We start from the raw sequence: 15,732 nt of genomic DNA, 5'->3' as shown, positions 1-15,732 counted from the left end.
CAGTTCAAAATGCAGAAATCACCGGTCTTCTGTGTCCTTCGCGCTGGGAGTTGGAGACTGCAGCTGTTCCTATTCGGCCATCTTGCTCCGCCCCTCATCTGCCTTTCACATCAATGATCCTCTGTTCTTTTAATTCCTATAGCATTTCTGGTCAGTAGCATACACATTTAACACTAAATTATATGATGTTAGCTTTTTCCCCCAATATATTTTTGTGACAGTTTTATCTCCCTAAGTTTCTTAAGTGCAGTGCCCCCAAAGACATAATTTTTCTAAAAATTTGCTATTTTTTATTTCACAGGTGAAATCTCTTCTCAAATCTGGATATGCATCTTTTGTTTTTTTGCATTAGGAACCTGAGAGAAGCAGCTCAACTATGGAGACTAAAATATCCAATATTTTAGTCAATATTGGATATTTTAGTCCTAACTATAGAGACTAAAATATTCAATAATTTTTAAAATGAAGTAAAAAGGTCCTCTTTTTTCAAGCAACATGTAAAAGTGTTGTAGGGCTGCTTGCTTCCTGTAGCAACCAGATACAATTTACTGGGGAGGAACTAGTAGATTTCCTTTGAGGGGAAGTCATGTTTTAGGCCCTGATGGACACTATAAAATCAAAAACCTTGTATAATTTCTCCCTCTCTGGGCCCAAAAGGAGTAAGGTGACCTCACATTTAGAGAGGCAGTTGAAGTATGGGCATTGGGGGTGGACACATGTGTTTCAGAATCCTGCTCTATCATGAGTCAACTTGGTGACATAGGAAAATGACTTATCCCCTTTGAGCCTCAGTTTACTCCTTCGCAAGACGGGATAGAATGCTACTCTTTTTTTTTTTTTTGAGATGGAGTCTTGCACTGTTGCCCAGGCTGGAGTGCAGTGACGCTATCTCGGCTCACTGCAAGCTCTGCCTCCCGGGTTCACGCCATTCTCCTGCCTCAGCCTCCCGAGTAGCTGGGATTACAGGCTCCCGCCACCATGCCCAGCTAATTTTTTGTATTTTTAGTAGAGACGGGGTTTCACCGTGTTAACCAGGATGGTCTCAATCTCCTGACCTCACGATCTGCCCGCCTCAGCCTCCCAAACTGCTGGGATTACAGGATTGAGCCACTGTGCCCGGCTGAATGCTACTCATTTTTGTACAACATAGTAGCCATTTGATAAAAAAAATCCACTTTTATGAGAAAAACAATTCCAGGAAAATGGAAAGGGTATTGCCTATATACATATGATATTGGCAGTTGTGCACAGAAGCATGCTGGCTCTATAAAGACAGCAGGTCTGACCATAGCATGACATTAGTGCCCACAGCAGGACAGGAGGAAACAAAGCCAGTTCTTTGTGTTAGGGGAGGCCGAGGAGCCATTTCTATGAGCCGGGTTGAGAAAAAGAGTGAGGCAATTTTCCTATCTCCCTTGAAACTAGAGAGGAGGCCAGTAGAGGGGGGTGTTTTTTCCCTGGAGAAAGGCTAGTAGTGTTTATCCTGCAAGGATGTCCAGAAGGGTGTCCCAGACAGAAGGAATGGGCTCCTGGTGTGGGAAGGACCAGTGCTATATATTTCCTTGCCTGGGATGTAGCTTCAGGTACACACTGCTGACTGAAAGCACCTGGCTCGTTTAGTAAGAAGGGACTAGCTACTCCAAGTGCCTGGAGAAGAGGGAAATCCAGCTGGAGACCTGGATCTGCTGTGAGCTAACTGTGGAGACCTTGAGCAGGGGACTGAACTGCCTTGGGCTCACTTTGCAAAAGAGGATCTAAGTAGTCTCTTAATCTAAGCACCTGACTCAGTAATGTAAACATTTGCCTTTAAACATTTGAAGGATCAACATGGAGAGAAAGAGTAGAATTACGGCCAGTGGTGGAACTGAAAAGGCACCTTTTTGCGTATAGCCCCTTCCAGTGTTTCAAGCTCTAAAATTGGCTTTATTCAAGCAGTGTCTAGATGACACATATTTGGAGGTATTATAAGCAGATTGACAGATCATATAGAGGGTGGAATCAAATGCCCTATAATATTCTATCAGCTCAGATCTGTGATTCATTCTCTGATGAGTTCAGGCATCAAACATTCAGTGGCTTCTATATTGCTAAGCCCAGGGCTGCATATTGGGATTGCAAATGAAGAAAAAGGCATGATACTTTCTCTAGAGCAGCAATCAGTCTGATCAGGAAGTCAGACATGAAAATAAATAATTACAAGAGTCTGTGTAAGATGCTAAGACAGAAATATGTCTTATGTACAGATTGCAATAAGAGCACGAAGAAAGAGGTGCCGATTCTGACAATGGGTTAGTAGGGAAACAACACAGAGGAGTACTGTTTGCTCCAGATTTTGAAGGATGAATAGACTTCAGTGGGCAGAGGAGGGAAGAAAGTGGACTTTAGAGTTAGGGAGCACTGACACTAAGGGCTGGAGGTGGTCACAGAGGCGTGTGAGGCTGCTTGAGCCCACAGTGAGCTTGCCTTACTCTTGACTCCTAGACCAACCACAGTGTATCATTCACAAGACATTGTTGATGAACCGATCATGTCTATTAGTTTTCTGTATGTATAAGGCATATGTTTCCCCAAAGTAGGCATTTTCTTTGGCTCATCTCTTATTTTCTTGTAGTTCCTAGCAACACACTTGGTCTATAATAGCTGTTAGTAGGCATTTTCTTTGTCTCGTCTCTTATTTTCTTATAGCTCCTAGCAACACACTTGGTCTATAATAGCTGTTGTGTAACTATTTGGCAGTGGGTTGATTTTGTGATGGGTAAAATGAATTCATTCATCATCTTATATCCATTTCAACTGAAAAATTAACTCAGGCCAGGGGTGGTAGCTCATGCCTGTAATCCTAGCACTTTGGGAGGCCGAGGTGGACAGATCACTTGAAGTGTTCGAAACCAGCTGGCCAACATGGTGAAACCCCGTCTCTACTAAAAATACAAAACAATTAGCTGGGCGTGGTGGTGTGCACCTGTATTCCCAGCTACTTGGGAGGCTGAGGCAGGGGAATTGCTTGAACCTGGGAAGCGGAGGTTGCAGTGAACTGAGATTGTGCCACTGCACTCCAGCCTGGGTGACAGAGCAAAACTCCATTTAAAAAAAAAAAGTTAACTCGGTAAAAATTTGCTATAAGCTAATATCCTAGGTCAAACATTCCTTCCTCAAAATTGTCTTTTATTGGCTAGTCCAAAGGTAGTGAGCTATCTCAACTGATTGTTCACAGTCAGTGACAGAGTTACAGATTTAACTCCTTGTTCTACTTTTTCCCCCTTCTCACTACTGTACTTGACTAGTCTTAAAAAACACACAAGTTTTTGTTAAACATCCAATAAACAGAAGCCTTCTCCCTAGGCCACCACCATACCTTAGCTGGACCAGATGTAGTCAGAATTATCTGAGCAGTAAATCTCCCTGGGGCTTTTCCTTATTATTATTATTATTATTATTTTTGGGATGGAGTTTCGCTCTTGTTGCCCAGGCTGGAGTGCAATGGCATGAACTTGGCTCACTGCAACCTCCGCCTCCCAGGTTCAAATGATTCTCCTGCCTCAGCCTCCCGAGTAGCTGGGATTACAGGTGTACACCACTATGCCTGGCTACTTTTGTATTTTTAGTAGAGACGGGGCTTCTCCATGTTGGTCAGGTTGGTCTGGAACTCCTGGTCTCAGGTGATCCACCCACCTCAGTCTCCCTTATTAATTTTTAAGGAGATGAGATCTCACTATGTTGCCCAGGCTAGTTTTGAACGTCTGGGCTTACGTGATCCTCCTGCCTCTGCATCCTAAAGTATCTGACACAACAGCCATGGGCCACCATGCCTGGCAGTCTTTTGAGTTTTTCATGGGACAGGTAGAGGGTTTAATTTGATATTTTTGTGGTTATCTACCTTGAAAATTTCGGGTTTATTTTTGAAGACAAAGTCACAGTATATCTGGAATCAGAGCCATGGGGTAAACTAGAAATGTGTATTTAATGATTGTATTTTAGAAAGTGAAGGAAATGAGTAGGGAAATATAAGAATGACAATAAGAGAAAGAAAGAGAGGGAAAGAAAAAAGGACACAAAGTCTGTTTCAAAGTCACCCTGAAAGGTATTTTGTTTTTTCTTTACGTTTTCAGTTCAGATCTGCTTGGTGTATCACCATGTTCCCATCTGAGTTGTTGTCAAACGTGAGAAAAGCCAGTACGAGAGCACATGAATGTGGAGGCGCACAGTGTCAATATCAGCCTCACTCTCAGATCAAAATTCATGCTTCCAACCACTCCTTCAAGTATTGACAGTACATGAAATCAAACCGATTTCTTATTTTTTATTTGAAAGACGGAGATTCATTTAAATCAACAAACTCATATTCCTGAAGCCCCAGACTGTGGTAGGCAGACCTCTCTCTTCCATCCCCTCACCCCCACCCCTTAACCACAGTGAGAGGAATGGAAGATGAGAAAACACGAGGGCCTCTGCCAGAAAAGGCTGCCCTAGATGTGTGGTGAGCACAGTGCAGCTGTGGCTGTGGTGGCAGCTGCCACAGGCCCCTCCCTGTAAGTTAAGTCCCTGCAGCCACAGCGGTGGGAGAAACATACTTGTAGAAGCAAGGCCAGTTCAGCATCAGAAGGCAGAGGCAGCGTCACGGACTCCCAGCCATGGAATGGATGGAGGGCACAGGGCTCAGGGACAGAACAGGCCAGCGGGAAAGAGGAGAGGCATGGCGGGAGGCTGAGGCGCCTAAATTTTGGCCCCAGGGAAAGAGACGAGGCCAGTTGGTCCAGTTTTGATGGGTATGGGGAAGGGACTGTATTAGTAAGCACAGGGGGAGAGGCTGCCAATAGGTACCCCCGATGTGACAGGATAGGCTGAATCCCCACCCTGGCAGAAGGGAGCTTGACAGCTCTGGGGCTCTCTGGGAATGTCACTGCTAAAATGGATATATATATATATTAACCATTCATGGGAGGGCAGGGGCAGGGCCTGGGGTGGGATCAGAGGATCTGGCATCACATCCTATAGCTGGTCATGCCTACCTGAGAGGCCTGGAGGAAACCAAAGTGGTTTAAAATATTTAAGTGTGCTTCTTTAGAAAAAATTTTGTCTCCTCACACCACTTTTTATTTAAACTAAAAATAATTTCTTGTTAGTGACTGCTTTGCATTTAGAGTGATTGATAAACACTTTATAGGGATTTTGTTAGGGTGAAAAGTGCACTGACATGCCACTGCTGTTACTGGAGTGTGATTTCCCGTGCAAATGCAAAAACAACATTTAAAATGTGATTGCTCCTTATGTGGATATGCGGCAGCACGCCTCTGGAGGGGGCACCAGCTGTAGGGAGTCTGTCCCTTGCAGACCCCTGAGCCGCGACGGATGAATAAAGTACACTGACACACAGATATTCTGCTCTGCCAGTCCAGCTGAGGGTCTGAGCCACTTACAGGCTTGCTGCTGAGCCTTGTAAACAGTTGCACCTCGGCAGGAAGCCTGTAAGCAGCTGGGACACTCAGAATGTCTGTGTGTCAGTGTACTTTATTCATCGGTCACTGGGTCAGGGGTCTGCAAGGGACAGACACTCCACAGCTAGTGCCCTCGAGAGGAGTGCTGCCCCAGCTGGTGACGCATGTGAGGCGCTGTGTGAGGAACTGTGCGAGGAATGCTGTGAAGGAAACGCAAGGGACCGCCCGAAAAGGAAGGTGAAAAAAGGAACCCCGCGGTCAAGTCAGTGAGTAATCAGTAAGTCATTACTGCAGGGCTCCAACTGCGGCAGCCTCCTCTCCAGGGGGCACCAGCTGCGGGGAGTCTGTCCCTTGCAGACCCCTGACCCCGCCATGTATGAATAAAGTACACTGACACACATGTATTCTGCTCTGCCAGTCCAGCTGAGGGTCGGAGCCACTTACAGGCTCCCTGCTGAGTCCTGTAAATAGTTGTGACTTGACCCTGATCAGCTAGTCAGACTCACATTTATTCAGTAAGATTAATTAACAGAAGCTTGAGTCAACGCTATTAGAGGGTAGTTGACATTATGGACTTCCCGAATAAAAAGCACTTAAGCACCTGCAGTATATCAAAGGTTAGTTTTAAGATCATATGAGTAAACAAGCTAGCTAGGTAAACTACTCTGCCTTCCTTTGTTACTACTTTAATTTGTTTAACTAAAGGTAAAGATCAGGTTGCCTTCAACCATATCTATTATTGAAGTTATGCAAATTTATTGGCCTTCCAAGAAGATTTGTGTCTATCTCTATAATAATTACCTTTAATATTTTTCCCATCCCAACATGGATATTTAATAAAAATTTGGCCATTCCTTTGTTGGAAGTTTTAAAATAAATTTATTATTATTTTAACAAGAAAAGCTTCAGTAAAGCTGACTAAATATAAAAGAAATAAGTAATAAAAATAAGAAAATAGGACTAAATTAGGAAGGCAGATGTCAATGGGTGAAAATTGAATTAGAAAAGAAGTAAAATAAATTAAGCAACATAAAATTACTAAATGAGTTGGGAAATCACTATTGGTTGTATAAAAGTGACTGATTTTTAACTACAGGGTTAGAAAGTAATATGCCTTTTTTTGTGAATTTTATACTGCTTCTTCTACTTTAAAGTTGTAAAATACAAATATGTAATTTACAGAAGTCAGATTGAGTATCTGCTTTGGTTTAGTAGGACAATAAATCATGAGGGGTCTGAACATGAAGTAAGGCCTGCCTTGCCCAAACTGCAGAGGTACTGTGAGTTATTTTAAAATTTTGAAGAAGCACAGTGATTCTTGATGTCAGTCGAACACTGTGCTAAGTATTAGCTGAAAGTAGTTAACAGTTTTAGTATTTTATAAGACTGTGTTCCATTTGGTGACATCATATCTTTGCAAAGCTGGGTGTTTGGCAATTGCTATGACAAAAAGCAAGCATTGCTTGAAAACCAAGGTGGAACAGAAGTGAAGGGATCATGTCTGATCTGATTCCAAGGTTTGAGAAGTTGTGCAGAGCTCAGCAGGTACATAAACCCTATTATTAAGTAATTGTGATTAAGAATGAAATAAAAATATTTTTCTTTTAGTTTGTATATTACTTGTTCAAACAACTACAAAGTTGTTAGAACATAAATAATTGTTAAGTTTTTGTCTGCTTAATAAGAGGAACTATAATCTGGGGGCACCATGAAGAACTCACATACCAAGGGTTCCTTGAACCTAGCAAGTTGAAAACTCCTGGGCAAGAGTCTTACTTTCTGAGTTTATTTGATTGACCTGGAGATCTTATTTGCTGGTGCCAAGAAAATGCATATGATACTATATTTGAACCTTGCACTGTATCAATTAGCCAATGTTTACCTGTTTCCAGTGTGACTCACCTATGCATTTACTAGGAAGCCATTGGCACTGTCAGATTTGTATCCAGCCCTCTATTTATGCATTCCCCATCTTCTCCTCTTTTCTTTCTCTCTCTCTCTCTCTCTCTTTCTCTCTCTCTCACACACACACACACACGCACGCACACACCCACCCACCCCTACACCTTAGTGCATGAAAATACTTCAGAATACTGGTTGGCACAGACTGCACAATGATACCCTATTCCTCAAATGGGTTGTGACATTTCAGGAGTAATCAGAGATTCAGCTGGATGGCAGTTGGGGTGGGTGAAGGTACCTACTTAGTCCCTGGGAACAAAGGAGAACAGCTAGTAAGACTTGGGTCCGAGGAGGGCCATACTCTGGGATTTCTGTTCTCTAGCAGCAGTTCCTCATTTACTCAAATGTTCCTAACCACAACAAGCAAATAACAAAAGTTCTCCCAGGCTTTAGGTCCTCTGTGCCAGTTACAAGGCCATAGCAGTTTCCCTAGGATGCAGGGGAAACTCGAAGAAATAACCAAGGACTCAGTTTCTCCATCTGCAAAACAGATAGCATAGACCTGGATATCTAAAAATGATTTTCAAACCCTTGATGTTTATAATCTTGTGAATTTAGCTGGAGTGGGATTAGTAAAAAAGATCTGCCAATCACATGGAAATCAATAAATTTTGACCTAATGCACAGAATGAAGCATGAAACACTTTTAACAACAGAAAAAAGATGACATGACAGAACAGATTAATCAAATTCTAAAGGGGCTTGCCTTTTGCTTCCCACTTGTGCCAAATGCCAGCATTTGGTAGTCACCCTTCAAAAGCTATGATCTCATACAATATTAGAAGCTGCTGATGGAAGCACTAAAAAAATGACTTTTCCTCCTGCATTAGAAATCCAAGTTTTTCCCATTGGATTCAACCACTTAATAATCTACCCAGCAGTATACTTACGTGTGTACATGGAAGACATAGATGAGTATACTGCTGGGTAGATTATTAATCGGTTGGATCAATGATATTCCATTATAAGTATCCAAACATTTACTACTCCTTACTACTCCTATACTTTGGGCCAAGGAGTAGCCAGGGTTGGCCAGAGAAAGCTGCTTTCTGATAAGGTGGTTCTTCCCTGGAGCACAACAACAAAACAGGAAAAATCCAGGTCCCACCTTCCTCATCCAAAGAAATCCGAGATTATATCTGGTTACTTACTTTATGGGCTTGTAATTTCTGGTGCCAATGGCTCTGCCACGGAGGACTCTGGTATTAGCAGAAATCAAAATGAATCAGCATGAGCAGTGCTGGCTTGGGAGTCCACAGCACAGTGGATGAACCTGGTCTAAGAGATAAGGAATGTTAAATTTGAAATCCAAAGTTAGCTGTTGTTTGTATTTTAACTTGTTGATTAACGTAACAGTGAAATGCTAGGAGAAACACTGTCTGGTGGTATGTACTTTAGACTCACTCTTCTGCCTACAGACTGTAAACTAAGTTAGGGAGTTACACCAGCATCCTCACTTGTTCATCAGTTTTATTCTCTAAGGGGATGAGAATAAAATAAGACAACTATGTTAACAGTTGCTACACCACAGATTCACTTTTAAGGACTTTGATCCATTTCACCTTTAGAGACAATTATTATTTTTAAAAAATCATATATTACTCACATTAGTAAACTCAATTTGTAAAAATTATTGTGTTCACCAGCTATTATTATCAGAGTCACGTTGGAAAAATTGTATAACTTTTCTCAGCTTTAGTTTCCTCAATTTAAAATAGGCATAATCAAGTGACTGCCAGGGACTGGGGAAAGAAGGGAATGGGGAAGGATTGCTAATGAGTATGGAGTTTTCTTTTGGGTGTGATGAAAGTGTTTTGAAACTGGATAGAGGTGGTGGTTACAAGCATTGTGAATGTACTAAATGCCGCTGAATCCTATACTTTGAAATGGTTAATGACAGATTGTTGGAAAATGGTGGATAGGAGGCAGGACTAATTTGCAGCTTCTACACAGAGAGAACAGCATGTGGAGAGTCATATAGTGAAATTTTTCTCCAAGAAGTACTGCATGAACATACCAAGAAAACCAAAAGAATTCACAGAACCTTTGAAAGAGGTGGCTTGCCGCTGCAAACTCCATGAGACAGCTGAAAAAGTGTGAGTGCCCAAACACACATCCCTGATAAAAATCCAGATCACAGGAGAAGGATTTAACCTTACCTAGAGCTGAAATGAATTTAGAGAGCAAAACAAAATATAAAAGTAGAAGCAGTGGGAAGAGCCCTGTAGGTACTCTTGGTGCCCAGGGAAGTCATTTCTGACTTTATCTCACAGGGATCCTTGGGGAGGGCTGCCAGTGGAGTTGGGGAAGGACCACAGGGAGAAGGAAACTTCCAGCTGAACTTTGTAATAGTTTTGACTATTAGCCTGAGAAACATGAATACTTATCCAGGAGAGCTTAGGGCAATCTTGCATTCTCCCTATACTACTGCAGCTGATGCTTTCTTGAAAATGAGGAATTGGAGTCATTATACAAAAAAGATACTTGTACATACTTGTTTATAGCAGCACAATTTGCAATTGCAAAAATATGAAACCAGCCGAAATGCCCATCAATGAATTAGTGGATAAATAATTTGTGGCTTATATATATACCGTGGAATACTACTCAGCCATAAAAAGAGATGAAATAAAGACATTCACAGCAACCTGGATGGAGTTGCAGAACATTATCCTAAGTGAAGTAACTTGGGAGTGGAAAACTGAACATTCTATATTCTCACTCATAAGTTGGAGCTAGGCTATGAGAGTACAAAGGCATAAAAATGATACAATGGACTTTAGGGACTTGGCGGGAAGGGTTGGAGTGGGGGGTGATGAATTAAAGACTACACATTGGATATAGTGTACACTGCTCAGATGATGGGTGCACCGAAACCTCACAAATCACCGTTAAGAACTTATTCAGGTAAGAAAACACCACCAACTCCCCAAAAAGCTGTTGAAATAAATAAAATAAAATAAAAAATTCTAAAAAGTAAATAAAACAGACATAATAACATCTGCATCAGATAGTTGTGGTGGGGATTAGACGAGATAATCTATGTCAAGAGATTTGTGTATGCATAGTAAATACTATGTATGATTGTAATTATGATGACGATGATGATGATGCTGTCATTGCTGGACCAGATAAGGTGTCTTTATTGCTGGTTCATAACCTTGAGATGACTCCCACAGGTGCTGACAATAAACTCCATGAGAGGTGGGTGGACTGAAGCAGAGAGAAATTTCTGAAAGAGTATGTCTTTTCCCTTGATTTTCAACGTGGTATAACACTTTGACCTGGAGGTCCTGTGTATCACTGAGTATGTTGCTTGCTTATTGGGCTCACCTTTTGCCTTATTTCTGGCTTCTTAAGTATTTGGCACAGAGACAGCATTGTTAGTTCTGGGAAATTCAGCTGCTTTGCTGCAGCTATGAAAATAATAATATTTGAATGATTTCAACCTTAATTATACCCAGAAAGTAAGCCTTTAAGATGACTGTTAGTTCAAGTGTGTTTTTAAAAATCAGAAGATGTTTGATTTGTAATTTACCTTGGTGTGCAGCCTATACCCATCAAGGTATTGGGATTTGCTACACTAATGGTGGGACTTAACTTGTCCCTGGGCCTTACCAGGCATGCCGCTAGCATAAGGAGAATCATAGGACGTTAAAGTGTCCGTTGAGAATAACATGATGATTTTATTATATCATCTCATTTTCCCTAATCAGCAAGAGATCTGTAGTAATTAAAAATGAGAAGACTGGCCTTTGGTGGCACCTTCAGTTTCTGCTATTTTTAGGGATTTTTGTTAGTCAGTTGTACTCTAGGCCATGGGATAAGGAAAGATATCTAGTCCCCTTGTTTGAGTGGACCTAGACCCTAAGAAGCCAGATTGGTAGACAGTAATGTTCTTTAGGAAATATTCTGGACTTCCTACCTTCAGGGAAGATGGTAGGATTGTTCTTCTTGGCCCTCTAGCGGTTGGTAGTTTTGGTCAAATAACTGTGAGCTAGAGTAAGGTGTCCTTTCTGGGCTAGAGCACTTAATTGCCAGTAAGATTTCATAGAACTTTCTTTTCCTTCAGTGTGGTAATCAGCAACTTTCAAGATAGCTCTTCTATTAGTCCGAATACCTGGTGATTGTGATGAGCAGAGTCTACGCTAATGGACACATACACGAAATAATCTCTGTTTTATTTCAAGGTACTGAGGTTTGGGGATTGGTTGTTAATGCATTATACCAAGCCTCTATTGACCAATGCACTAGAGGGATGTTTCTTGGCTCCTTCATTGTATTTCTCAATCATCTTCTTTTTTAAAAAATGTATTTTTTATTTCAATAGGTTTTTAGGGAGCAGGTGGTGTTTAGTTACATGAATAAGTTCTTTAGTGGTGATTTGTGAGATTTTGGTGCACTCATCACCCAAGCTGTGTACACTGTACCCAATGTGCAGTCTTTTATGCCTCACCTCCCTCCTGCCCTTTCCCCTAAGACTCCAAAGTCCATTGTATCATTCTAGAATAATGGTCTCCAATTCCATCCAGGTTGCTGCAAATGCCATTATTTTGTTCCTTTTTATGGCTGAGTAGTGTTCCGTGGTATATATATACCACAAATTATTTATCCACTCATTGATTGATGGGCATTTGGGCTGGTTCTATATTTTTGCAATTGAAAATTGTGGTGCTGTAAACATGCTTGTGCAAGTATCTTTCTTGTGTAATGACTTCTTTTCCTCTGGCTAGATATCCAGTAGTGGGATTGCTGAACCAAATGGTAGAACTACTTTCAATTCTTTAAGGAATCTCCATACTGTTTTCCATAGTGGTTGTAGTATAGTTTAAATTTGCACCAGCAGTGTTAAAGTGTTCCCTTTTCACCACATCCATGCCAATATCTATAATTTTATATTTTAAAAATTATGGATATTCTTGCAGGAGTAAGGTGGTATTGCATTTCCCTGATCATTAGTGATGTTGAACATTTTTCCATTTGCTTATTGGCCATTTGTATATCTTCTTTTGAGAATTGTCTATTCATGTCTTTAGCCCAGTTTTTGATGAGATTGTTTTTTTTTGTTGTTGTTGCTGATTTGTAGAGTTCCTTGTAGATTCTGGATATTAGTCCTTTGTTGTACGTATAGATTGCAAAGATTTTCTCCTGCTCTGTGGGTTGTCTGTTAACTCTGCTAATTATTTCATTTGCTGTGCAGAAGCTTTTTAATTTAATTAAGTCCTATCTATTTATCTTTGTTTTTGTTGCATTTGCTTTTGGGTTCTGGGTCATGAAGTCTTTACTTAAGTCAATGTCTAGAGGAGATTTTCTGATGTTATCATCAAGTATTTTTAAGGTTTCAGGTGTTAGATTTGTCTTTCATTCATCTTGAGTTGTCAACCATCTTCTTCAGTCTCACTTCCCTTATTCTATTTCACTTCTATGATTCACATTTAGAGCCATAGAATTTTAGAGCTGAAAAATATCTTAGAATTTACTTAGTCTGAAAATTGGACCATCCCATGCAATATTTTTTTCTCTCTACAAAAAACAAAGTTAAGACAAATACAATTCCTTAACTCACAACTGCCTGCTCCACTCAAAGCATCAAAGTTCCCCTACCTACACAGGGCTTCTCCACAGATGCCTGTCACTCTAAGGTGTGAGTGTGTTTGTTTTTTAATGCCACACATTAAAGAAAGTAATTCCCTCTGTTCCTTACACCTTGAGGTTATTATTTTTCTTTTCCTGAGAACACACCTTCAGAATGAGAGCAGTGAAAGTGGAGTTGGAGGGAGAAACATACCTATATAAGGCCAATTATTATGCTTGAAAGGAGTTTTCTAGTGCCAGTAGTGGTGATTCAGTGACTCACATATCTACCACCTGAGGATTGGAGGAGATAGCAGCCACTTTTATGTTTTTCTTTTTTAGAATTTTTTAAAACATCTTTATAGCTTGATAAACATTTGTGACAAAGCCTGCAACTGTAAGTTAGAAGCTATCATATCTATCATATCACTTAGAATTCTATCTTGAGTCTGCCTAAGGGGTTTGTATTTAATACAGAAGATATTACATGGTATCATATATATATTTTATTTTTTCTAGAAAAATGGATACATGTGCAGAATGCGCAGGTTCGTTACATAGGTATACATGTGCCATGGTGGTTTGCTGCATCAATTGACTCATCGTCTAAGTTCCCTACCCTAACTCCTCACCCCCAACAGACCCTGGTGTGTGTTGCTCCCCTCTCTGTGTCCATGGTTTCTTATTCTTCAACTCCCACTTATGAGGCAGAACAAACAGTATTTGGTTTTCTGTTCCTGTGTTAGTTTGCTGAGGATGATGGCTTTCAGCATCATCCATGCCCCTGCAAACGATATGATCTTATTCCTTTTTATGACTGCATAGTATCCCATGGTGTATACATGCCACATTTACATTCCCACCAACAATATAAAAGCATTCCTGTTTCTCCACAGCCTCGCCAGTATGTATTATTTCTTGACTTTTTAATAAATGCCATTCTGACTAGTGTGAGATGGTATCTCATTGTAGTTTTGATTTGTACTTCTCTAATGATCAGTGATGTGGAGATTATTTTCATGCTTGTGGCTCCATAAATGTCTTCTTTTGAGAAATGTCTGTTCATATCCTTTGCCCACTTTTTGATGGAATTGTTTGTTTTTCTCTTGTAAGTTTGTTTAAGTTTCTTGTAGATTCTGGATATTAGATCTTTGTCAGATGGGTAGATTGCGGAAATTTTCTCTCATTCTGTAGGTTGCCTGTTCATGCTGATAATAGTTTCTTTTGTTGTGCAGAAGCTCTTTAGTTTAATTAGATCCCATTTGTCAATTTCGGCTTTTGTTGCAACTGCTTTTGGTGTTTTTGTCATGAAGTCTTTGCCCATGCCTATGTCCTGTATGATATTGCCTAGGTTTTCTTCTAGGATTTTTGCAGTTTGTGGTTTTACATTTGAGTCTTTAATCCAACTTGAGTTAATTTTTGTATAAGGCATAAGAAGGGGCCAAGTTTCTGTTTTCTGCATATGGCTAGCCAGTTTTCCTAGCACCGTTTACTGAATAGGAGATCCTTTCCCCATTGCTTGTTGTTGGCAGGTTTGTCGAAGGTAAGATGGTGGTAGATGTGTGGTGTTATTTCTGAGGTCTCTGTTCTGCTCCATTGGTCTATATGTCTGTTTTGGTACCAATACCATGTTGTTTTGGTTACTGTAGCCTTGCAGTATAGTTTGAGGTCAGGTAGTGTTTCCTCCAACTTTGTTGTTTTTGCTTAGGATTGTCTTGGCTATACCAGGTCTTTGATTCCATATAAAATTTAAAATAGTTATTTTAATTCTGTGAAGAATATCAATGGTAGTTTGATGGGAATAGCACTCAATCTGTAAATTACTTTGGGCGGTGTGGCCATTTTCATGATAGTGATTCCTCCTATCCATGAGGATGGAATGTTTTTCCATTTGTTTGTGTCCTCTCTTATTTCCTTGAGTAGTAGTTTGTAGTTCTCCTTGAAGAGGTCTTTTACATCCCTTGTTAGCTGTATTCCTAGGTATTTTATTCTCTTTGTAGCAATTGGGAATGGGAGTTCATTCATGATTTGGCTCCCTGATTGTCTATTGTTGGTGTAAAGGCATGCTTGAGATTTTTGCACATTGATTTTGTATCCTGACACTGCTGAAGTTGCTTATCAGTTTAAAGAGTTTTTGGGCTGAGATGATGAGTTTTCTAAATGTACAATTATGCCATCTGCAGACAGAGACAATTTGACTCCCTCTCTCCCTATTCAAATGTGCTCTATTTCTTTCTCTTGCCTGATTGCCCTGGCCAGAACTTCCAATACTCAGTTGAGTAGGAGTGGTGAGAGAGGGCACTCTTGTCTTGTACTAGTTTTCGAAGGGAAAGGTTCCATCTTTTACCCATTCAATATGATATTGACTGTGGGTTTGTCACAAAAAGCTCTTATTATTTTGAAATATGTTCCATCAATACCTCATTTATTGAGAGTTTTAGCTTGAAGAGATGTTGAATTTTGTCAAAGGCTTTTTCTGCATCTATTGAGATAATCATATGGTTTTGTCTTTGATTCTGTTTATATGATGGATTACCTTTATTGATTTGCATATGTTGAACCAGCACTGCATCCCAGGGATGAAGCCAGCTTGATCATGGTGGATAAGTTTTTTGATGTGTTGTTGGATTCAGCTTGCCAGTATTTTATTGAGGATTTTTGCATCGATGTTCATCAAGGATATTGGCCTGAAGTTTTCTTTTTTTGTTGTGTCTCTGACAGGTTTTAGTATCAGGATGATGCTGACCTCAAAATATGGGTT

The 15,732-nt window shown here is 40.4% G+C and overlaps 1 protein-coding gene across 3 annotated transcripts in view; it reads right to left on the bottom strand.

Moving 5' to 3' along the window:
• FMO1 (flavin containing monooxygenase 1) overlaps window positions 1–8,700 on the bottom strand; it is a 43,571-nt gene extending 34,871 nt beyond the window's left edge. For 2 of the 3 annotated variants that reach the window (XM_011962289.1, XM_011962292.1), the window contains exon 1: window positions 8,549–8,700. The gene's annotated coding sequence lies outside the window, so the exon portion shown is untranslated. The remainder of the gene's footprint in view (window positions 1–8,548) is intronic. The other variant, XM_011962291.1, reaches the window with a different exon arrangement.
• Window positions 8,701–15,732: the final 7,032 nt, after the last annotated feature.

Source organism: Colobus angolensis, unplaced genomic scaffold (assembly GCF_000951035.1).
Source record: "Colobus angolensis palliatus isolate OR3802 unplaced genomic scaffold, Cang.pa_1.0 Scaffold59, whole genome shotgun sequence".
In the NCBI taxonomy this organism is placed as follows: domain Eukaryota; kingdom Metazoa; phylum Chordata; class Mammalia; order Primates; family Cercopithecidae; genus Colobus; species Colobus angolensis.
This window is presented reverse-complemented; position numbering and strand designations above follow the sequence as displayed.